Source organism: Zootoca vivipara, chromosome 2 (genome assembly GCF_963506605.1).
Source record: "Zootoca vivipara chromosome 2, rZooViv1.1, whole genome shotgun sequence".
In the NCBI taxonomy this organism is placed as follows: Eukaryota; Metazoa; Chordata; class Lepidosauria; order Squamata; family Lacertidae; genus Zootoca; species Zootoca vivipara.
In genome coordinates this window covers 56,435,055-56,459,459 of record NC_083277.1, presented here as the reverse complement: position 1 = coordinate 56,459,459, position 24,405 = coordinate 56,435,055, and the positions used below count along the sequence as shown (strand labels likewise).

Genomic DNA, 24,405 nt, shown 5'->3' with positions numbered 1-24,405 from the left:
TTTGCATGTGAAGGAAGAGGAAACTACGCTTAGTCATATCCTCCTCCTCAGTCCTCCAAGTGGACTATCTAGGGATTGTTGTGACTTGACTGCACTTAACCCTTTGCATCCCACAAACCCCTTCTCAGGCAATTCACAACATACACAAAAACATACATAAATAACTTTAATCAACCACCCAAGAGTCCCAGCTTGCCACGAAGATCCTGGAACTTCTCTCTTGGCAGGGGCTTTGTTAGGACATCTGCAGTCATCTGGTCAGTGTTGCAGTAACACATTTCAACAAGTCCATCCTCGATCACCTGGCGTATGTAGTGGTACCTGACCCCAATGTGTTTGGTGCGTGCAAGGAACTTTTCACTTTGTGTCAGCTTCATACTGCTCTGATTGTCCTCCATCAAGCTGACAGGTCCCGTTCTTGGCACGCCAAAGTCCTTCAGGAGCTGATCCAGCCAGGGGATCTCTCTGCAAGCTTCCGAAGCCGCAATGTACTCAGATTCTGTGGACGATAAAGCTACACATTTCTGTTTATAGCTGCCCCATGCAATAGCTCCGTCCCCATACATAAAAACATAGCCACTTGTGGATTTATAATCCTTATTGTCCCCAGCCCAATCCGCATCAGTGTACCCAAGCAGTTTAGGGTCTCTGACAGCTGGCAGTTTTAATTTACAGTCCATGGTTCCCTTTAGATAACGAACAACCCTCTTAACTCCAGCCCAATCATGCTCAGTGGGACAACTTACTTTCCTACTTAGGATCCCCACTGCACTTGCCAGGTCAGGTCTGCATGTGGTAACCAAATACAAAAGTTTGCCGACCGCTGACCTGTATTGCGTGTTGTTTGGCAGCAACTTCGAACCTTGTTGATTCTTCAAGAAGTCTGTGGCCATCGGTGTCGCAACTGGGTGTGCGTCCTGCATCTGCATGCTTTCAATCAGTTCAGTTATCTTTTGCCTTTGGCTGAGTAAGAACGATCCATCCTCTTCTCTCTCAACTTGAATTCCCAAGTAGTATTTCACTTTTCCAAGTTCCTTGACCTCTACTTCCCTGTTGAGGTGTTTGACTATGTCTTTATAGTCTTTCTCATTTGACGTAGAAATTAAAAGGTCGTCAACAAAGGCTAAAATGTACGAAAACTGTCCATTCCTTTGTTTGGTGTACAAGCACTTATCAGCAGTCCCTTGCTTGTACCCAAGCTGCACCAGCATCTCATGGAGTTTCTGGTTCCAAGCCCTCGCTGCTTGCTTCAAACCATAAAGTCCTTTCTGCAGCTTGCACACTAGATGTGCCTCATTTGGTTTAATGAAACCTTTGGGCTGCTTCATATAAATCTGCTCAGAAATTTCGCCGTGAAGAAAGGCTGTCGCAATGTCAATATGGTAAACTGACATTTGCTTAGATGCTGCAATACTTAAAAGTAGTCTGACACTGCTGTATCGAACTGTCGGTGCAAACACTTGATCGTAATCCTCTCCATACTTCTGGGAAAAACCTTGTGCCACAAGCCTAGCTTTGTAGCGTTGCACCTCCCCTTCTGAACCCTTTTTAACCTTGAACACCCATTTACTTCCAATTGCTTCCTTACCAGGAGGTAGTTCTGTGAGTGTCCAGGTCCTGTTCCGATGAAGTGCATCTATCTCCTCCTGAGCAGCTTTCCTCCAGAGACTGGCTTCATCTGGTGGCATCCTCTCTATCTCTTCCCATTTGGAAGGTTCCTGTGGAGACGCCGACCTTGTAAGGTAGGACAGCCGTAATGGTGGAACACCTCTGTTGGTTCTGGATGAGCGTCTGACCTCTGGTCTTTCGACCGCATCAGCTTCCTCATCCTCCTCCAGCAGTGGCATATCCCCATACAGCTGCTCGTCATCATCTTCGTCTCTGGTGCTGCCAGGGGCCTGGACCTCCACGTCTTCTCGGGTGTCACCTATAGGGGGTGCTACGACACTAGAAGTTGGATTAGTACTTTGTATTGGTTCAAAAGGAAAAATCACAAATTCCTCATCCTGTGGCTCCTTGGAACAATCAATGGCAGTGTCCTTTGTATCAACTTTGCCTTGCTCATCGAAGTAAATTACATGCTGCGAACTTGTCTTGCCAGTTTGCGGATCCAAGACTCTATATCCTTTTCCTCCAGAAGCGTACCCAACTAGGATCCCTGCCTTCGCTCTGGAATCAAGTTTGTGTCTGTGCTCCTTGGGCACATGATAGTAGCACAAACTTCCAAATACACGTATATGTGACAAATTTGGGGCTTTTCCATGCCAAAGTTCAAATGGTGTGCGCTCTGCGCCTTTTGTGGGCAGTCTGTTCTGAAGATAGACTGAGCAACGAGCCGCTTCACCCCACAGCCTGTGTGACAAGTTAGCTTCCTTTAGCATGCACCTTGTCATTTCCAAAATGGATCTAAATTTCCTCTCTGCAATTGAGTTTTGTTGGGGTGTGTAGGCAACTGTGGTCACGTGTGATATGCCTTCTCTAGCCATGACGGCCTGCATCTCATGTGAACAAAATTCCCCACCATTATCGGACATTAAAATGGAAGGGGCTCGCTGGAACTTGTTCTTGACCATGTTAAGATAGTCCCTGAACAATTCCACTGTCTCACTCTTCTCCTTGATAAAGTAGGCTACGCAGAATCTCGAGAAATCGTCCAAAAATATCAAAATATATTTATTACCTCCTAGAGAAGACACATTCATTGGTCCACATAGATCTGTATGGACAATGTCCAATACTTTAGTGCTTCTCTTCTCTGCACAACGTGGGAAAGAAGGTTTAGTTGCTTTCTCACTAACACAAGTTATACATTTTGATGTTGGTGTATTTGTGTTGCTTTGCTTTACCTGCAGACCTCTCACAAGATCACCTTTCTGTAGTTCCAGAATAACGTTGGTGTCTCTGTGTCCAAGTCTCTTGTGCCAGAGTTCCAGACTTCCTTCGTCCTTTTGACTTGGTTGCGCCACCTTTGCAGACTGGTTCTGCTGGTTCTCTGAAACATTAAGCTCATATACACCATCCTTTAGTGTGCCTTGAACATAAACTTCATCATGCTTAGTCACAATACATTGTCCTTTTTCAAATGTAATTTTAAAACCTTTCCTGTCCAAACTGGACACGCTGAGTAAGTTGCAATTAAGCTTTGGTGCAAACTTAACTTCAGTTATCTTAGTATTAATTGTTTCATGATCTACGTTGAATTTCAAATTCACAGTTCCTGAACCAATTGCCTTTACAATGTTGCCATCAGCAATCTCAATTTCAGAGGTTTCATCCCCATTAATCTCATTAAAATACTCCTTTTCATAACAGAAATGAGAACTCGCTCCACTGTCAAGAATCCACTTATTGCGCTTATTTTCACAATCCTGGACAGCTAAACTCCTCTCCTGCATCAACATGGTTTGCTCATGACTCCCCTTCTTAACACCTTGTGGTTTTGAGGGGTGGGATTCAACTTTATCCCCATTTTGACTCTTGCAGTTCCTTGCTATGTGGTTTTTCCCATTGCATTTAAAACAAATTATTTCTCTAGATGTCTGTCTGGACTTTCCAAAATGCTTGGATGCATAGCTGCTATCCTTCCTCCTTGGATTCCTTTCTTGAGAATCAAGGCTATCTCTGCATTCCTCTCTTAAATGGTTGATAAGCTCATTAAAAGTTAAATCCTTTGTGTGATCCATTATACTTTTAAATGGAGCAAACGTAGGTCCCAATGATGCAAGCATAAACGTTACTTTAGTCACATCATCAAAGGCTCTGGGAGTAAGGGCAATTCTTTGAACAATCTCAGAAAAATTCTTAAAATGCTCTGTAAACTCTTCTCTAGAATTCATCTTCAACTTGAGTAACTTATCCAACAAGTATCTATAGGAACTCTCTGTAGATTGTGCATAAATGCGTTCAATGTCCTCTAGGATCTTAGATGCATCATCTTCAAAATTTATCATTGATAGATGCTCATTCCTCAAACTGCTCAAAATTATGTGCTTGGCTTCATCATTTTTAATACTCCAAGCTTCTATCTTAGCTAAAGCTTCTGCATCGGTTCCTGTAGGCTTTTCTTCCTTAATGGCCTGCAGAACACGCCTAGCAGCAAGATAAACTAAAACGCGCTGCTTCCACTGCACAAAATTATTGTCATCCAGCAGCATAAAACTTGGTCTTGCCTCACTATCAAAACTGGAGCTTGCCATCTTAAAACTTCAAAAATTTCCAAAATTCAAAAATCTTTCAAAAATCAAATTCAAAATCTCAAAAATATCTTCACTACCTCTGAGCTTTCTCAGTGCTGTAAACTCTGAGGGAGGGGAGGGGTAGTTAATCCCCCAAGCACACTGCAGAACAAAGAGACCATGTGCTCAACCAGGAAATCCTAACTGGAAAAATCCTACAGAGTTCAAAATCACAATCCAAATCAATCCTTCAAAAATACACAAAATACGCAACTCTGGGCCGCAATAACCCTTTGTGGGAATGTTCAGGAATGTGGATGAGGAGATATTGTTTAATATATCCTATCCCCGCTTGCGCTAGCAAGCACAAAACTTTAGCAGAGTAAAACATTCCCCTTTTGCAAAATACACAGCAGAAGAACGTTTGCGCAGGCTTGATTTAAGCCACTAAAATAAAGTGTATTTTCCTGGTATTTCCCCTTTTTCCCTCTTAAAAGAAAAGACACAACACAATGCTCTTAAAAGTATAAAAGATGTTTACTTACAAGCATCTCGAGGTACAGCACACTCAAGAGGTAGACTTGCTTAGTTAAAAGGTAATATATACATTGTGAAGTTCACTTATAAGAAGTGAGACTCCATCTCATCTCTCTCTCTAGGCTGGAGGCCTTGAGGGAGAGACTCACTAAGATGTGTGTAGTCCAAGAGGTCTGGTCCAAGAGAGAGAAAATGGCTGTTTCCTTCAGGATTTATCTGCCACTTCCTCAACTCATTTGCATGTGAAGGAAGAGGAAACTACGCTTAGTCATATCCTCCTCCTCAGTCCTCCAAGTGGACTATCTAGGGATTGTTGTGACTTGACTGCACTTAACCCTTTGCATCCCACACAAACAGGGATGTGAAATGACATATCCAGGAGCTCACCTCCTTTTATGCTGAGCTAACCCATCAGAAATCCAAACTTTCTGAATGCATCATAACTTACTAGGATTAGACCCACGACTAAAACGCGAGTGGAGGAAAAAAAGGGGAAGCCCAATACATGATTGTGGGTGAGCGTCTGATCAGCTGGGACCCTATGCTGATGGGCACTTAAGGCATCTGCACTGGATAATACTCGGCAGTAGTACTTAAAATGCAAGCGAGCTGCCCATCGTTTTGGTGGGCGCTGCCCCTCCTGCGCCTCTCTGGCTCCAGGAGAGAGCCTTCCCCGTGCGAGCAGCACAGAGCCGGTTACCCCACCAACCCACCGTCGAAAGGTTGCTGCGCGCCCTTTAAAACGCGCCCTTCACGTTTCTTCCTAGCCGACTCTGGGAATCCCCGCTTCTTTGGCAAGCACGGAGCTCCCAGACTGCCAAGTGAAGGATTTTATTAGACGGCCGCAGCGGGAGCGGATGAGGGGAAGGTGCTGACACTGTCTGTCTGCAGCGAGGAATGGATGGATCCGGAGACTTTTTCTGTTTTTCCCTTTTTTTTAACCACGGCTCGGTCGGTTCACACGGTTTTCTCCGCGAGGACACCGGATTCCTGCGCGCCCTGGAAGCTGGCGCGCTCTCCCGACGGGGCCAGTCAGCGGGGGAGAATCTGTTTTGGCTCAGTTCGCCAGCAGCTGCTTGTAATTTAAAGCCCTGTTTCGGCGCTGACCATTAAGTGACAGGAAAGGCATTGCGTCACTCTTGGAGCCGGCCCAGGCGCAGGGAGGGAGGGAGAAGGAGCACACTAGTAGGCCGTGGTCGTAGTAGCAGCCGCCGCCGCCGCCGCCGCCGCCGCCGGAGGAGGAGCCCCCGCTCCCGGGCAGCCTCCCGCGCCTGGGAAGCCGCCCCCCAGCAAGCAAGCAAGCGCCGCTGCTTGGCTGGAGCTGCCTGGCTCCCTCCGTGGAAGCCAAGCGCAGGAGGGAAGCCGCCTCAGTCAAGCCGGCTTTTGCCAGCCTCCGAGCCGCGAGAGCAGCGAGACGAGCCGTCCCCGTCATCCGATCCTAGCCGCCGAGCCAAAACTGAGCGGAAGCAGCCCTCATTTGGTTCCAAGCAGGAACTGCCTTGCCCATACATGGCGCTTCCTGTCCTGCGCGCCATACATGGCCCTTCCTCGCGCGCCATAAAAGGCGCTTCCTTCCCTCGGCGGCTTCTGGCTCGAGGCCTGGCCTGGCCTGGCCTAGCCCAGCCCGGCGGCGGGAGAGCAAAGGGAACAATCCGCCCGCGGGGTGAGGCGGGGAGGGAGGCAGGCAAAGAGAGAGAGAGAGAGAAAGTCGAGGTGGCTGGGTTTGCCAAGGCCTTTATGGAGCGGCCCCGGAGGCCACGAAAGGAGGAGTGCTGGCGAAAAGAGGAATGGATCTTTTGTTGCTGCCGCTGCTCAGGCCTTTGCCTGTTAGAATAAAAACAAAATAATGCCCCCGCCCAGCGCCCTGTTTTAACCAGAGGGGGTAATAGTGAGGTGAATAGAGGACCTATTCCTTGCATTCTGAGTAGATAGACCTCGTAGAATACGAATTTCCCAGTAAGGCAGATTTTCACCTCAGAAACTCATTTAAAGCCCCCACCCACAATATCCAAGCAGTGACTGTACATGTCTCCTTTTGCCTTCAGGTGAGCACCACTAAGTTGCTTGTTTTTGTTTTTCTTCAGTCAGGGTTCCTCTAACATTTTGTTTTATGCCTCCCCAGTCTCTGAGCGGTGCACTTACCTTGGGTATATATTTAGGCTATATGGTTTATTTACACATGTACATATACAACTTGAGCCAAGAGTGGAGGGTGTCACAGCGTTAACACCCCAAAAGGGTATTGTTTCTCCCATAGCCGCAACCAGAAATCAGGCATGACTTTGTCTCTCAGCTGCCCAGCCTGCTTCTTGTTTCTAGCTCTCACACCTCAGCTCTGGTTTTGTTCTTCTAACTACCGGCCCCGGGGAGGGGGATGGACGGACAGACACCCATTTGTCGTCTTGCACAGAGCCACTTCCTTTGTGGCCCTAAGGACCCGTACTTAGGGGCCCATTAAGTCACCAAGAAGTTGGCCTGGCTATTCCAACTTTTGAATCATTTGCTAGATTTTAATCCTTGCTGGATCCAGGAATTGGAAGGCACTCAGGCCTACAGCTTAACCTCCTCTGCAGAAAACCTCACAACAATATGCATGATGGGCAGAGTTCAACAGGTTAAACATTTACCTTCCCTGCAGGGCCCTGATGAGAAAAGATGATGTGGAATTTATGCCTGTAATGCAACAACTGAAGGTGTAGGAGCCTAGCCTGGAAAAAAGAAATAGGTAACAAATGCTATTTTATATTAGCACAGGTACTATGTTTCCCTGTATTTAGTAAAGAAGATTGGTAAAGCCTCACTGCTTCTCAGCTTTGTCTGCTCAGGTGTTGCAAGCATTGGTCTAGAGGAGCAGCTCCCCAACATTTTTGTCCATGGACCGCTTGAAAAGTGTTAGCAATGGGTGCATATTTCCAAATGTGTTCAGCAGGCAAATGTCTTGGTGCCCATCTTTGGTGCAAATTGCTCTCCTGTTGTGCCAAGTGCCTTTCCCTCTTAATTCCCCATTACCAAACTTCAAAGGGTGGGAGAATTTATAATATACTGGTTGTAGTGGGGTTTATATACTGGTGGTTGTAGTATGCTGTCATTGGGTAGTGAGTTAACACCAGCCTTCTCCAACTTTGTGCTCTCCAGATGTTTTTGGACCTCCAACTCCCATCATTCCCAGCCAGCCAGTCAATGCTCAGGGATGATAGAAGCTGTAGTCGAAAACACTGGGAAGCCTGACTTACACCACATTCTATACTCTGTCATACCGGTGTCGGGGAGTTTTCTTAGAGGAGCTCCCCAACTGGAGCCTAGACAGGGGCATTTCTGTGGCCTTGGGTGGGTGTAGAATTTGACACAAATGTAATTCTTGCCCCTATCACCTCTGTCGTGCACATAATTTCACCCTGTTTTGGCCACTTTGGTGGCATATCTTCGCAGGTGGAACAGTTCTGCCAGTGGAGTGTTCCATCAGTGTATTTTGAATGTTCCACTAGTATATCTGTCAGACCAGCAGGGTATCTCGTATCCTGCCAGTGTAAGGGGGCTTCCACAAGATCATAAGCCTCTCAGTCTGCAGAACCTGAGTATAGTATTAGATGCCTAAATATGAATTTCCAATAGGCTGCTGTAGGATTACTCCAAAGTAATTGGATTGAGAAACAGTTTAAATTTATTCAGTGGTAAAAAGATGTTTTTGTTGTTGCCAGAAATGGCAATTTCCTTTTTTTCGGATTATTGCTTACAGAGCTCCTAGGAGCAGCTCTTAAAAGATCCCTGCTTTAAGAGGGCCAAGATTAATATTGTGTAAGAGGCAGGGAGGAGGAGTGGATTCCATCTGTGTTTATTTTGGCCAGATTCTGTTAAGGTTCAGTAGTGATTGAAGCTGGCCAAAGTTGAAGGTTCCATCAATGTCCCTCAAGGAGGGTTAATATATTGCACATTTTGGGCCAATATAAGAAATGCAAAGAAAAAAACAACAAAACCAAAAACCCAAACCCTTCTGTTAAAACTAAACTCAATACTGTACTTGACTTTGCAGGTTTCATATTAGGTGGTGCCAGGAGGAATGGTAGTTACTCTAAAGGGCTTTGTTGCTAAAATTTGTGTTTGGCACGTAAACCTGAATGACTCGTGACTGTCTTGTTAAAACTTGCTTTTAAATAATGAAGTATAAAAGTGTATGTGCAGATGTTAGAAAGTAAGAACTCTATGTTGACTTTTTCAGTATTAATCATTGGTAAAATGTTACGTGGCAAAGCTCAAATGTTGCTTTAAAGGAGGAGGAGAGATACCTCTTTATCTTTGTGTGTAGATAAATAACACACACAGAGAGAAAGTGGTAATCTTTGTGAGGTTGGAAGAAAACCCAGCCCCTCCTCCTTATGCAACATGCAAAGGCAGGTTTATTTTTCTTTTGCCAGCATGCAGGGAGGCAATAAGCTTCTATTCCAAATGGAAAAAATGCCATGCATGCTTACCACTCCCAATTCTTTCTGGATTCTGCAGATGCAGTAGAACAGGGACCTATATAAATCTGGCTTCTTGACTGCAGACTCATAGAAATCTGTAGGACTCTCCTCTTCTATAACCTAATTTATTAACATTCAAGGTTATGATGGATACTCTGTCATTTCTCTCTTCCCTGCTTTAGCTGCTATATGAACACCTTACTGTTTATTCTCACTCAGCATGATTGTCCATCAATGGTTAATGGTGGCTAGATCAAAGGTTTGATATTGTGGGGCATTATGGAGCTACCTTACCCATAGACAGTGCCTTAAACTGTGCTTTGCATGAAATCTATTGGGAATCTGGAAAGGGAATGCACAAGAACAGTGGGTCCAACAATGAGGCAAACAAATGGTTGCATTCTTCAGCATTCCACAGCAGTGGGACTGCCAGATGTGAAGAGAAAGCCAAGCACCTTAATTATCATCAAAGCTGTATTTGGTATATATTGTTCCATGCCACCCCAATCTCTGAGTGGTGTGATTCCAGGGGTCTTGGCACTCACACAGGATTCATATTTCCTTTGGAAATTAGGCACATTGGAGACTGCAGTGTCTTTATGATATATGGTTTATTTTCACATACTGTATATACAGTAGAGGGTTTTCCAACATTCACATGAGGGGGGGCTTGCTTTCTACAGAAGCATAGTGTTGGATTCAAAGGCAGCTAAACAGCCATCTCTGTATCTTCTCCCAGCTTGTCCCAGCCCGCTTGCCAATAGCTCTCCCTCACTTCTCCCCTGCTTTTCAAATCTCTTGCCAAAATAATTTTTCTTCAGCCTCCATCATCCAGGATGAAACCCTATTTTTTCTTCTTCCTCTGCCCACTAGCACAAACAGTTGGAGGTGGCCCCCTTCCCTATATAACAGTCTTCTCCCCATTGATAGTTCCCCCCCCCCCATGGGCTGATGACTGGCTGTCATCAGCCTTCATTCAATTTAATAGCTTCTCTCCCAGGTAATAACTTTTTCTGGGAAAAACAGGGGTAGCCTGCATTTTTACACTTCTAAATGCAACATTTGTCAACCCATCTTAATTCTCAAAGCACTGATTAAACCCCAAACACCCCAGAATCTAGCGGGAGTCAGGGCACCCACAAACCCATAACAATATACATCAAGTGCATTGCATTATCAATTGTAATACAATATTTGATTAGCGCTCTGTTGAGCTCCAGAAGGATATTATTTACCTCCTAAGATTTATTTTATTCATCTGGTGAGTCATCAAAGATAACCACAACTGGCAATGAGATATTAGTTGTTGACAGAACCAAAAGTATTGTGAATGAGATTGGAAGTTTTCTTGATCTGAGAAATCAATCCTAAAACTTATACTTATGTGTTTAGCTTTGATACTCAGTAATATTGCTAAGGAATGTGAGACACTTTTTCTGCATGTGTGAAATCTCTCAAGAAATGCATTCCATTGGTGCAATTGACCAAATAACTAATATCAGCTTATATATGAGTACAGAAAACAGAAACTGGGTAGGGAGAGAGAGAAAAAAAGAGAGAGATGATACGTTTATTTTTAACTTGGATGTATAGAGATGCCAAGAATATTGAAAGGTAAAATATGAAAGCCTAGGGCAAAGACAAATAGTGCTCTAAGATCCAAGTATTCACCCCAGATTGGAATTCTGCTGAGGGCATTTGAGGCAATAGTGTGAGAGAACTAATTAAACCTCTGACTTTAATTTCAAACAAATATACCCTCCACCTCTCAGTGTAAAAACCAGGCCACCTGAAGCTTAAATAAAATGAAACGAGAATAAATCTTTTAGTACAAATGCTGAAATAGCTAGCCATAGCCAAATTTCTCAAGTCTTGCAGGAGATTGACTCCTGGGGTTTTATAGGAACTGAATGTAGTCAAAGTCAGTCTTACTATTAGGCAGAATGAGGTAGCTGCCTCACACAGGAGTTGCTGAGGGGTGTGCAGAATGGACAGACCTGTGTGTGCTATATGACCAGACCTCCATCCCCCAAACTAACCTTTTGCTCCCAGAAGATGCTCACTGTCTCATTGTCAATGTTGAAACAAAACTCAATTGCTAGTCTGGTTGGCTTGTGTACATGGAATGGGGATATGTACCATCTTGTCCTTAAGTGGAAAAATATATTGGGCCAGCCCTTTCTGCCGTGTTTATAAAGTCCAAAGGTGAAACCCGATAAGAGCTACAATGAAAGAGATAACTAGACTCCTGGAAGAGCCTGACAATAGGGTAAGGAAACATGGGGAACGGAGATTTTGTAACCAACAAAAATATTTCTATACCTTGCCAAAGACTTGGTAATGTAAAAATGCATGAAAGTAGAAAGTTAGCAGGGTTACCCAGTGTTTGGCACAAAATGTATGGTGGACTGTTTGCTTAGTGCACTGAGATCCTAGCTATTAGGAGAAGGCTTGTCCCTTTGAGGCAAAGGTAAATAACCTGGATACACTGAGAGAGGTACGTTGGTGAGACTTTCAGGGACTTGATAGAGAAGTCCCATTATTGCTACTGTAGAGAATAAGCATACAGACATAATGAGGACAGGGATGGGGTACCTGTGGTCCTCCAGATATTGTTGGACAATAATTTCCATATTCCACTAGCCAGGGAGCTGATGAAAGAGCTGGAGTCCAACAGCAGGATTCTAGGATGCCCCAGTTTTCACATTCTTGGAAGATGGGAGTGGAGTTGTATTGTGGGAGGTTAATTAGAAGCAAGGAGAGATGGGGCTGTTGTGAATGTGTGTTGTTGTTTTTTTTTACAGGCAATCTCTTTATTGAACATCAATTATAAAATTTTCACAAGCATATTGGCAAATAGGTTAAAAATCTTCCTGAGTAGAATAATAGAAAGAGATCAGGCCGGCTTTCTTCCACAAAGGCAAATAAAAGATAACGTCAGAGTAATTATCGATCTTCTGGAATACGCTGACATGAATCCAGGCCTCGAAATTGCGATGTTGCTCGTTGACGCGGAGAAGGCATTCGACAGCGTGTCCTGGCCTTTTATGATTAGCGTATGTGAAAACCTAAAGAACTTTGGTGCAGTGTGGGGGTCAAGCTCAGTCCATTTCATGCCCAGGCTGACAGATCTTCTGTTTTTTCATGGTTCGCCATCTGTCCTTGATCGCCTGAGGAGTCCGATCCTGAAAGGGGAATTCCTTGGAAATGGCTGTCCACTTCCCTTCCACAAACTTTTCCACGCCTTCCTTTATCCATTCTGACTCCTGTGAACTCCAGCTCTTCCTTTTAGAATGAAAGTAGGAAGTGCTGCTGCTGCCGCCGCTGCCGCTGCTGCCACTCCTGCTGCCGCTGCTGCCACTCCTGCTGCCGCTGCTGCCTCTACTGCTGCCTTCCATCGATTCCCACAAGGACTGAGCTGCATCTATCGCTTTAACCATTTCCAAAGCTGCTGTCTTTGCCTTCATTAAATGCCTTTTAACTGCCCGTTGGCCTCTCTCCAGAGACGTTGGCTGTTCTTCCACAGGTTTATCGGCTGTTTGCAACTCTGATGTTTCTCCCACCTTTTTCTCATTGATGGCCCTTTTTGAAGGATTGAGCCTTGGCTCCACCTGATCGTCCAAATCCTCCAGCGGGGGCAGGTCAGGATCCAGCTGCGTGAAACTATGCAAGACGACGGGGCTGGTGCTCTCGGCCGCTACTTCCAGCCTTACCCCCGTCCCACAAGCTCCGGAGCCGTCGGGAGCCTTCAAACATTTTCTCCGGGCTGAGGATGCCACTACGTCCACCGCCTCCTCCTGCGGTGGCTGGGCAGCAGTTGCTTTGAGGCGTTCATCCTGCAGGGGCTCTGGCCCAGTGGCGTAGCGTGGGAAGACCAGCAGCACCCGGCGCAACATCTGGGGGGGCGTGCGCTGAGGGGCTTACCCCCCAGGCTGCTCTCCCCTTTCTTCCCCTTCCCCACGCTGCATAGCGCCGGCTCCCAGCCTCCTCCCTGGGCTCTTGTTTCCCGCCGGGCCACTTAGGTCAGGGGAATTAAAGGCGGGGAATTCTTGTCTGTCCCCCTTGAACTTGGCAGGCGGCAGCACCGGGGGTGGCCGAGGAGGTGGGGCTCCTCCTAGTCCATGCTGCGCTTGCTGGGTGTTCACAGCAATGGTTAACTGTTCCACATGTCCCTGCAGTATCAAATTGCTTCGCAGCAATTGCTGCACAGTCTCCTGCAGCTGATCTATCTGTGCTTGTGGAGAAGGAGGGGGGTTTATGGGAGCCCCACCGGCAGCCCCCGGTTCCGTCATACTCACAGAGCCAGGGGTATGAAAGCGTCTGCAATCTGTTAAGGTGCCAGCAAGTAGGCACACTGAAGAGCAGCAGACGGGGTCGGACAAGCCAAGGTCAATAGACTGATCAGAGTCAGTTGAAGTCAGGCAGTTACATAGGAGTCAAGAGTAGAGAAGGTCAGTTCAAGCCAGAAGTCTTACTTGGAGTCAAGAGTAGCCAAAGTCAGAGAAGCCAGAAGTCCAAAAGCCGAGGTCAGGGAAGCCAGAAGTCCAAAAGCCGAGGTCAGGGAAGCCAGATCAAGATCACAGGAACCAGAGACAAGATGAGCTAGGGATTTGGGAAGAAGCGAGTTTAGGACGATCTGCTGTACTCTTAATGTTTCCTGGAGTGTAGCTGTAAAAGAGGTTCAGAGATAGTCTGCAGTAATGCATATGTCCGATTACTATCCTGATTCTCTTATCATTGGATGCATCTGATGGTTGCGTGCATGTAGCTATATACACATAACTACATACAAGGATCTATGGATATTCACCCATGCAACAGATAACTAGTGCTGAGGAACTAGAAAGCAGTGGAAGTTTTGAAGGGAATCTAGAATCCCTGTATAGATTCACCCGACAGGGAGGAATTATTTTGGCAAAGACAGATTTCCAGAGAAACAAGAGGTAGAACAGGCCTGAAATTCTGGCTAAGAATTGCATACTTTTCTTTTAAAAGCCTGCAAGCCATAAAATTAACTTAGCTTTTGGGAAAGCCAATCTACCAAGCACTTACACATCCCTGGAAATTCTTTCTTGTGGCATTTCTTTGTTTACATTGCCCTCTTACGGTTTCTGATAAAATAGCAGCTGTACCTAAATTTGTAAACATTTTATTGCAGTTCCTTACATTATTTTTCTCTCCTTGGTCCTTGTCTAGGAAAACCATGTATCATTATTGTATTGTTCCTTGTGCTGGAGAAGGATCTGGGAGAACAGGGTTCAAATGCCCACTCGGCCATGAAGCTCACTGGGTGATCTTGGGCCAGTTACTCTCTCTCAGACAAATCTACCTCACAGGATTGTCATAAGGTTAAAAAGGGAGGTTGGGAGAGAGAAGTGTGCATGCCACCTTGAGCTCTTTGGAGAAAAGGTGGAATATAAATGTAATAATAAATATTTTTGATCAGTCTGGTTCTTGCCTGATCTCAAGACAATGAGGACCATTGAAAAAATATATGTTTAAGAAGAATCCTGCTGGATCAGGCCAAAGGCCCATCTAGTCCAGCATCCTGTTCTCCCAGCAGCCAGCTACGTGTCTATGAGAAGCTTGTGAGCAGACTCTCAGTGCAATGATACTCTTCCCATTTTTGCCCCCAGCAACTGGCATTCAGTCGCATTACTGCCTCCAACAGTGAAGGAAGAACATACGGTAGCTGTGGTGGGTAGTTGCTGCTTCCACGAAGTTTTCTGATCATCTTTTAAAGCCATCTGATTTGGTGGCTATCACTACATCTTGTGGGACCAAATTCAATGATTTGGGTATATGCTGTGTGAAGAAGTGCTTTCTTTTGTCTGTCTGGAATCTTCCAGCATTCAACTTCAGTGGATGGCCCTGAGTTTCTAGTATTGTAAGAAAGGGCAAAAAAGTCCCTGTCCACTTTCTCACACCATCTTATCCCCCCTTTACTCAACTTTTTTTTTTCAAAACTAAAAAGCCCCTTCAGCTTTGTTTGTGCAATGGGGCTTCTCCCCCTCTTCCCTCTGCACGTGCCCCATGCAATCCACAAAGTTGGCTCTTAGAGGGGTTGGGAGAACCTCCACAACGGTGCATGCAGGGAGGAGAGGGGAGATCACTGCTTTGGAACTATCGCCTTAGTGTGATGTTGAATTCTTCCTCCTATTATTTTTGTGCAAATAGTATGCACGTGTGGCATGGGTTTGTGCCCCCAAATACCCCTGCTCCCAGTTTGTTGTACGGATAAAATGGTGCATGTACATCACTTCTAGCCACTTGGAGGAAAGGTAAGATCTAGACATATTCAATGTGGTTTTGCTTTTTTGCTGTAGGCTAATGAAATCATACTTCTTGTGAATCCATGATGCACCTTGTGATTAAGTCCTGAGAGGTGCTGCATAGGGTCTACAAACGAGTTGTAGGAGTAGAGATCTTTTTCTGTTAAGCACTCAGCATCAGAGGCGTAGCTGGGGAGGGGCTGGGGGCGGGTTGCACTGGGTGCCACACTGCAGGGGGCGGTACTTAACACCTGGGAGTGACACGGTGGCTTGGGTGCCTGCAGGCTCTGCACTGCCCAAAATGGCAGTGTGGGGTTTGCACCTGCCTGTTGCCTCCCCTTCAGCCACCCTACAGCTGAGGGGGAGGTGGCAGGCAGACTCCTTGGAGGCTCCTCTCAGCACGCCCTGTTCCAGCTTGCCACGTCCCCATGGGCGACCCGCCCTGCCCCCAGGCACAGGACGTGCGCACTGTCCTGGGCGCCCGAGCAGCTAGCTATGCTGCTGCACAGCATCATCTAAGAACAATGGGATATTCTTAGGGAACTTCCAGGGGACAGATGGAAAAGAGTTTCTGAAGTAATGTACTGTATAGCTGATTTTACGGCGGGGGGGGGGGAGGAAATGATAGATAGATAGAAAGGTGCTAGCATTCAGAATTTGTTCTCTTACTTGAAGACTGATATTAGTAGAAACAAAATATGATGCCTTTTCTTTTCATACTGATGGATGTACATGTAAACCTGTGGTCCCTACAGTAGGTGTCTAATGGAGCAGCTAGCAGTGTGGCTTGTACAAACTGGTCTTTGTAGAACACATCATGTGTATCCATTTGACACCGCATCTTAGATTGCTTGGGAATTATGCTGGAGGATTTATCCAAGAATTATCCAGGAATTATCCAGGAGGAGACACAGAAACTCTCACAGAACTGGTTAAAATGGTGGTTACTTTCCATATGTACTCTGCCAAAGACAAAATGGTAGAGAAGCTACTGTAACTGAACAAAACAAACTAATCATTTGGCAATCTATGTGATAATTGACAAGGTTCTTATGGACACAATGCTTGCTACAGGGTGGCAAGTAGAAAGAAATGTTGAGTAACCAGGATTTGGGGAAAGTGTATTAGGAACTGACTGGGAAGACTAACTTCTAAACAGTGACGGCTGTATTCTTCATCTGAGGAACTTGGTTTCTTTTATCGCTCCATCTGTTTTCTGCTTCCTAATGTGCTGCTGGCATGACTACTTTTCCACTGTCTATTCACTGCTGCTTTCCCATGACAAGCCATGGGAATCTCTCCTGAGTGCAGGAGTCAGTGTGGGGTTGTATCTCAGTTTGATTCATCCCTTCTGGATGCCATAAATGTTGTCAGCTCTTTGGCAGTAGTCATTCTGTGTTGAGAGAATAAGAACAAAGCAACTCTCTTCAAGGCTTTAGCGGTTACTTAATTTTGAGAGGCATGACCGCACACACGTAGCTTTTAAACTGCAGAAGCTAAGGACTCTTCCATTGGGTCCTTGGGGGTGCAATGCACAGGGCTTTGTCCACTGTACCTGGCTTCACAAATTCCACAAATCAGCTGACTGGCAGAGTTTGTGAAGTTGGGTACACAAGGCCCCCATAACAGTTCAAGCTTCAGGACCACCAAAATATATGTCTGCCACCGGCTGCAGCCCAGCCCAGTTTCAGCTATCAGACCAATCCTTTCCTGTCCTTTCACCTTGCCTAGCGTTGCCAATGCCCAGCAGTCCTTGTTCTAAGGTGCAGCAGGCCCCAAAGCTAGGCAGGCAAGCAAGCAAGCAAGCAGTCCCACCTCTCCTCCTTCCTCTTTTTTTCCGTACTATCCTCCTTTCCTGTCACTTATACAGCCACTGCTGCCCCCTTCCTCTTACCTCTCCACCTCTGCTTGCCAAAATGCCCCGGGGAGCAGCTGCAGCGAGATCAGGCACCCTCTTTCTACAAATACCATTGGGGTGGCCAGCATGCCATGGGAGAAGGGCCCAGATAAGCCACTCCACCTTTTAACTTGCTGGCTACCACTGTCTCCAACTAGGACACACTGCACTAGGAAGGGCTGGCAGGTGGGCATTAGGCAGAGCAAGCCAAAAGGGTGGCCTGCTTACAGAGACTTCCCCATACCCTGGTCTCCCACTTGGCTTTGCAGTTCATAGCTGATGTGGGTGGAAGTCCTTGGGCATATTAGGGATGTTGTCAGCTGTATGCACCCAAGAAGCTAGAAGTGTGTTAGTGTGTTGGAGAGCTTTAATCTGCCTTGATTTCCTGCTTTTCATGGTCTTGTGTTATCATTAGTATCATCTTACAATATCATCCTGACTACTAATGTTATTTTTAAATGCCTGTACTTGAATTTTAAACTAACAGGGCAGTATAAAGAAAAAAGGACAACTCCTTACTTATTTTCAGAGTATTATATTCACCCAAACACCAACCTATTTGAAAATTGCCTTTAGGGTGAGGGGGCAACACTGCTAACTTTTGCTCCCTTAGTAAGTAACCTTCCCCCTCACAGTATCCAAGAAACTTTTTTAAATCCTTAAATTCCCTTTAGTACTTTCCAGAATAGTACCACAGAGTCTGGGAGGGGAAATGTACCTACACCATTTCCTGCAGCTATGCTTTGCCATTTTAGAAGAGTTTATACTTTATATACTATTACTAGCTGGCCCGGCCACACGTTGCTGTTGGTCATCCCTGTGATTCCCACCCCATCCATGACGTATCCCACCCCTCCCTCCAGGCTCATCCCTGTGTTTTGGTAGGACACCCTTCCCTCTGTTTTCCCTGGGGAGTGTTGTCCCCTCCCCCCTGTATCGCCATACATTGGCCCCTGCGCACACATCATGAACATTTATATATATATTTAGATTAATTTTTTTTGAAATAAGAACATGAGAAGCAGAAGTTATTGTTTAATTTTATTTTTGGGGTTGTCATTTATTTTGGTGGGTATTGTATGATTTGGGCGTTGTTGTGTGTTTTGGTGTGTGTGTGTGTGTTTTGTTATTTGGATTTTCTAATTTTGGAGTAGGTGACCCAGAGAACCTAGAGAACTACTTTAATAATCCCAACCGGGGGGCGGGATCAAATAGTGAAGACCCACAGCCCCGTAGCAACAGAAGGTGAGTTCCGAAGCACCCGAGCTGTTCGGTTCCATAAAAAACCCAGGAAGTGGCAAGGGGAAGGTAGGAGTGGGGGTTGGCCACTGCAAATATCCGAGGACTTAAACTGGGGAGAGAAAGTGCATGGTTGTTGTTTTTTAAAGACGCAGAGGCTTGCAATCAGTCATAGTATAAAGCAGGCATCCCCAAACTTCGGCCCTCCAGATGTTTTGGACTACAATTCCCATCTTCCCTGACCACTGGTCCTGCTAGCTAGGAATCATGGGAGTTGTAGGCCAAAACATCTGGAGGGCCGCAGTTTGGGGATGCCTGGTATAAAGCGTAAGTTAAAAGGGGCATGACTGCCCTTACTTAAAATGGCCGCATGTGACACAACGCCCGCTAAATTTTAAAGTAAAAACCCCTTGCCGTGCCCCCAAGTGCGTTGCTGTGGGTTATTCCCCCCCCCTGGGCCTAGTGGGGGCCTAGCAGCCTGGCAGGGGTCTGATAATGGCTGCCTTGGTGATTTCAGTTGCTTGGTTGATGATGTCATTATTTGGTTTGTGGGTGTGATGTAGATTTCATAGGAAGGGAGGGGTGTACTGTGGGAGGAATTCCACTTGAGGGCGCTGTTTTACTTTGTGGAAAAACAGGTTTCTACCGTTTGAGGGATTTGTTTTCTAACAACGCTCGGGGAGTGGCCTGGATCATTGTGTCAAAATTTCAGGACGATCGGTCAAGCGGTTACGGAGAAAAGTGGAGCCCGCACTTTCACGATTTTTACATTTTTTTATATATAGATGATGAATATAAGTAACTTAACATACCTTACGTAACTTAGCATATAGACATCTGGCTGGCCACCGTGTTAACAGGTTGCTGGATTAGAGGGACCATAGACCTGATCCAGCAGGCCCACCTTATGTTCTTAGCCATAAGATGTGGTGATGGGCAGTGGCTTAGATGGCTTTAAAAGAGAACAGGTAAATTCAAGAAGGGTAAGGCTGTTGGTCATAACTGCTAAACAGTACCACCATGCTCAGGGTACCAGATACTGAGGACAAATAGAGCATGGTTATCCACCACATACCCTATCACTGATGGAAGCAAAGCTACAGTGACTTTTGGCCCAATCCTGCCAGGAAGACAGTACTGTGATCAGAGAAGGAAGGGAGAGGGGAGTCTGAAAGGAATTGCCAGACAACACTTTGTGCATTACCACAAGTGACCACATGATGTCACCAGGTGCCAAGGTACTCCTGATGTTTGCAAGGAGCACATCAATTCAAGTCTGAATATAATTCTTAAGCAGCTGGCCCTCCAAAAAATTTCTACTGAAAATCAGAACAATTTTGTTAGGCAGGAAATGAACCTTGCTAGTTAGCAACAATATATTTCTCTTTAAAGACAGTATTTTTCATGAGATTAATTTTGAATCCTTCATTTTGTTTATAATCTTTCTCTCCCTTTGTCATTTGAGGTATCTGGTGTGTTGTTGTTTTACAGTGAGTAGGACATGCTCAGCATTCCTCCTTTCTTTCAAACCTTAATACAAGATCTCAATGTGGGTTGCTGAGATGTGTTTCTGACTCAGGTGCCAAATTAAATTGGCTCGCCCTAGCTAGTGTATGTAGCTTGTCTTGGGCAGGGATGTGTGTGTGTGTATGGTGTTGGTGTATTGGGCCTGCCCTGCAACCACTGCCAGATAAACACACACACACACACACACACACACACACACACACGCCTATTGCAGATTAAACTGCCCCTTTCACTCATTGCTGCTTTATGCCCATGAGCTCAATGTATGCTTTCCTGCCAAGCATGCTTGTTAGGTTGATGACTTATGCATCACTAAAGAAGAGGAACTACATAACCAAAAGAAAACAAGGACACAGATCTCAATAAAGTTTTCATTATCTTACTGTAATTTAAATAGAAATTCATCTCATTCACCATAGTGGGTAAGGCAGTATTCGGTTGACTTGTGTGCCTGCTCAGTCTGCTGCCAGCTGTTGCCTGTTGACAAACAGCTTGAAGGTTCCACCTGCTTTCACTTTTTTGGGTTCTCTGTATCTTTAAACTGGACTTGGATTGGTAGTGCTTCACACAGAGGAATCTTTCCGTCAGAAGACTGCCCTCTGACAGCCTTTCAAATAGAGATTTGTCCTCTGTAAAGGAGGGCACATGGGAACCCAAATGAGGGGGGGATATAAGTGGAGATGCTTGGGCACTTTCGATTTTCAATTAAGGCCAGAAGGTGTTATATATATATATATATATATATATATATATATTTAAAAGAACAATTTTTTTAAAAATATACAGAAGAAAACAATTATCCAAAAATGTATATAGATACACCCGAGTTCTTAAAAAATAATAATAGTCACAGCAATTTTATGAAGGCCTAAATGTAGGGAAGACTGCATGGCCTCTTATGAATCTGAGACTGGTTGAAGCAAGTTGCCTTGAGCAATATAGTCCACAGAGTAGACACTCCACCTGTAAAGGCTTTGGTTTCTCCCACTACAGATTTTACCACTGCTTTGGACTTTGTGCAGTTCATGACTGAAGGACGTGAAGGCTCATATGTATCCCCCCCCCCCGCAATAATTTTTTAAATTAGATTTTCACATTTTTATACACTTTAACCAATTCAAACATTAAATCACAGGGTTTGGACCCCCTCCCCTCCCATGTGTTCTTATATTAAAAATTTAAGTTTTTGCATCTTTTGCTTTATCCAACTATTGTATATCCCTAATTATCATACCAGTAATCAATTTCACATTACAAATGTCATTACAACACTACCAATGATTTTAACTGTTTACAGTGGTTTTTTAAGTAAACTACAAATTTACTCCAGTCTCTAACAAATACTTGATCTTCTTGGTTCCTGATTTTCCTCATATTCCATCAATTTCGTCTGCCAATCTTCTTTTGTTGGTAGTTCTTCTTATTGAAGGCTCATATGTAAGCCAGGTGTAACACGTTTAGGCCTGGTGATGACTTATTAGCTGATTTTGAAAATGCTTTGGCTATTTTTATTTTTACTGTGGAGACTCACTTATGAAATTATGCGTGTTTTTGAGACTTAACCATCACTTCCACACTTCCATTTGCTTTCCTATGGGAAAAACCGCTCTTTGCTGCTGAATTGGAACTATGAGAAACACAGAGACCCAGAATGTGGCTCAGCATAAGCCCTTTTCAGCTTCTACCTCTATTGCTACCGGTAGCAGCAGTAATGCTTCCAAATACCAGTTGCTGGAAACCACAGAAGAGGAGAGCGCTGTTGCACTCTGGTTCTGATTGCTGATTGCAGGCATCTGGTTGGCCACTGTGTGAACAGGATGCTGGACTAGATGAGCCACTGGCCTGCTCCAGCAGGCTATTATGTTCAGGCATTCATCTGAACATGTGAGGTTTAAAACAGGAGCAGGGGAATGTATGCAAGCCCTGCCCCCAAGGTCCTATGTTTAGGACATCCTTTCATACTTGTGCTCTTTGAACACAACGGTCTCAAGGGGGCTTTTACATTTGTTGTACAAAATGTGCTTGGAACTGCAGTAGAGAGCAGGTCAGATCCAATAGTGATGCAGACAGAGCGGCAGTAGTGTTGGTGAAGCTACAAGATCATAATAATTTTGGCTGTGAGTCCTAGAAGACCTGATCCTTCTGCCCTGCAGGCCTTTTTTCACTTGGCTGGAAAGGGCGGGGTCCTGACGCAAGCTACAAAATTGAGGCTGCTGAACAGACTATTGGGCTAGGACGACTGTTATGTGGCCGGGGGGGGGGGGGAGAAGTTATCGCTGTTGTTTAGTGTTGGTTTTTTTGTATCTTTATTTTACATCTTGTGATTTATGTGGACATTATTCAATGTATTTTTTGATGTTTAATTGTTGTTTATGACTACATTTCTTATGTTGCAATTGTGTATATTTCATGTTGCAACCTGCCTTGAGCATGGTTTGAACTGTGGAAAAGCAGCATACAAATAAAATTATGTATTGTATCTATAATTTTGCTGGCTGTTTTGCTGTATTGTAGGAAATGTGTTCAAGCCAGTGCTGTTTATACTTTACAGGGACTTCTGGCAGTGTTTTGGATCAGGGATGTGGAACGTTTTTCAGCTCAAAGGCTCACATTTCCTTGGGACTAACTTCCAGCTTAGTGATGGGCAAGACTAGAGGCAAAAGTGGGGACGCAATAGATGTGACTCTTACCTTTCTACAGTAAGCTGCATTCCAGTCATGCAAAGAGGTTTCTCTGTAGCCACTCACATGCCTACATATCTCCAGCCTCCATCCAGGCAAGGAAGACACATTAATACAGTTATACAGTTCAAGAATACATTCCAGTCTGGCAAAAGCAGCAAGCAGGGCATGGCACAGGGCAAGTGGATGATATGGCCTGGGCAGACTCCTGGGGGCCAAATAGAAAGGCTTGGGGGCACATTTGGCTTCCTGTTCTCAGGTTCTCCATTTCTGTTTTAAACAGACTTCAGAAAAGAAACTGAAATGGAGGAGAATGGGAATGGTGGCATGGGTAAAATGGAAGTACAAAGAATGGATGCCAAACATGGCAGGAAGACAGTGGATAAGCAGACACAAGGGAGGGAAGGAGGGAGATTGTGCTGTCAAGGCCAGCCCTGCCAAGAAGCAATCTGAAATACTCACTGCTCACTTTGGATTAGTTGACCTCCAATCCCCACATCACACTGATGCCCTGTTTTAAGCCATGGGGGTAATACTACAAACAACTGCATGTAAAATCCAGCTGCCCTAATAACATAGTAAAGAGTAGCATGTGAGGTTCCAGGGGAATTGTTTCCACAAACTTTTTTTTGGGGGGGGGATTGGTATCATTTGTTCACTTGTCACCATTTGTCCCCAGTCTTTGAGACAAATAACATATTTTTGTTAAAAGACCAGAAATTTCACAACTGAGTTATTTACCAACCCGCAGACAGATACCACCTAGATTCTGTGATCTGCTCATTTTCAATTTGTCAAATTGACAAATTCATGACAGGCATGTACTAGTTACAATAGCCATTTGCTGCTTCCAGAATAAGAGGCAGCCCATCTTGGAGTACCATAGAGTTAATGTGCTTGTGCCTTGCTTGTGGGTTTCCCATAGGCATCCTGTTGGCCACTGTGGGTAGTAAGATGCTGGACTGGCTGCGCCTTTTGTTTTATCCAGCAGGGCTCCTCCTTAACTTCTTATGAACAAGTAGCCTGATTCAGTGGAAAGCCATTTCATATGGGTTGCGTTTCTGAAAAACTTGAATAATGCATTTGGTGATGTGGACTGTGACTCACAAAAGTTTATTGCATAATGGATTTGTTGGTTTTTAAGACTCTCTGCTGGTATTTAAATACAAAAGTTACATTTCCGAATAACATCACTTGACTCGTGGCATAATTGGACTTGTAGGGAAATGGATTTCTAATTACTGTTGCATTTTGAATCTTCGAAAACTTCTAGTGCTTTACTGTATGCTAATGTAGTCAGGTACCACCATCATGATCTTCCATTCCCACCTAATGGATGGCCTTGTGGCCTTGTGGCAATCTCATTGCAAGGTAATTTGCTCTTCAGCGCTTTTTGTTTTCAGTGAAATCAGGGCGGTAGTGTGCTGCAGTATCAGAAAGATAAATTTTTGGCATCCGAAGAACTATCGTAAATGCAATGGGCAGTATCCAGCCAAACAGTTTCACTAGTGCAAGCACAGCAGAAACCCCCCCCCCACACTTTTAGATCTGTTGTAGAGTTTTTCCCAACCCTCTGCAGCAGATTTAGAGCGCACAGGGTTGAGAGGGGAGGGAGGG

General features: G+C 45.0%; 1 long non-coding RNA gene across 2 annotated transcripts; it reads left to right on the top strand.

The window, feature by feature from the left end:
• Positions 1 to 6,254: 6,254 nt before the first annotated feature.
• Positions 6,255 to 22,901, top strand: LOC118081559 (uncharacterized). 2 transcript variants are annotated; one of them, XR_009557062.1, is made up of 3 exons: positions 6,255 to 6,757; positions 7,351 to 7,437; positions 22,659 to 22,901. It is a non-coding gene; the product is annotated as an uncharacterized LOC118081559 (long non-coding RNA). The 2 variants fall into 2 exon arrangements; XR_004692087.2 differs by lacking the exon at positions 22,659 to 22,901 and adding an exon at positions 11,977 to 12,446.
• The last annotated feature ends 1,504 nt before the right edge of the window (positions 22,902 to 24,405 follow it).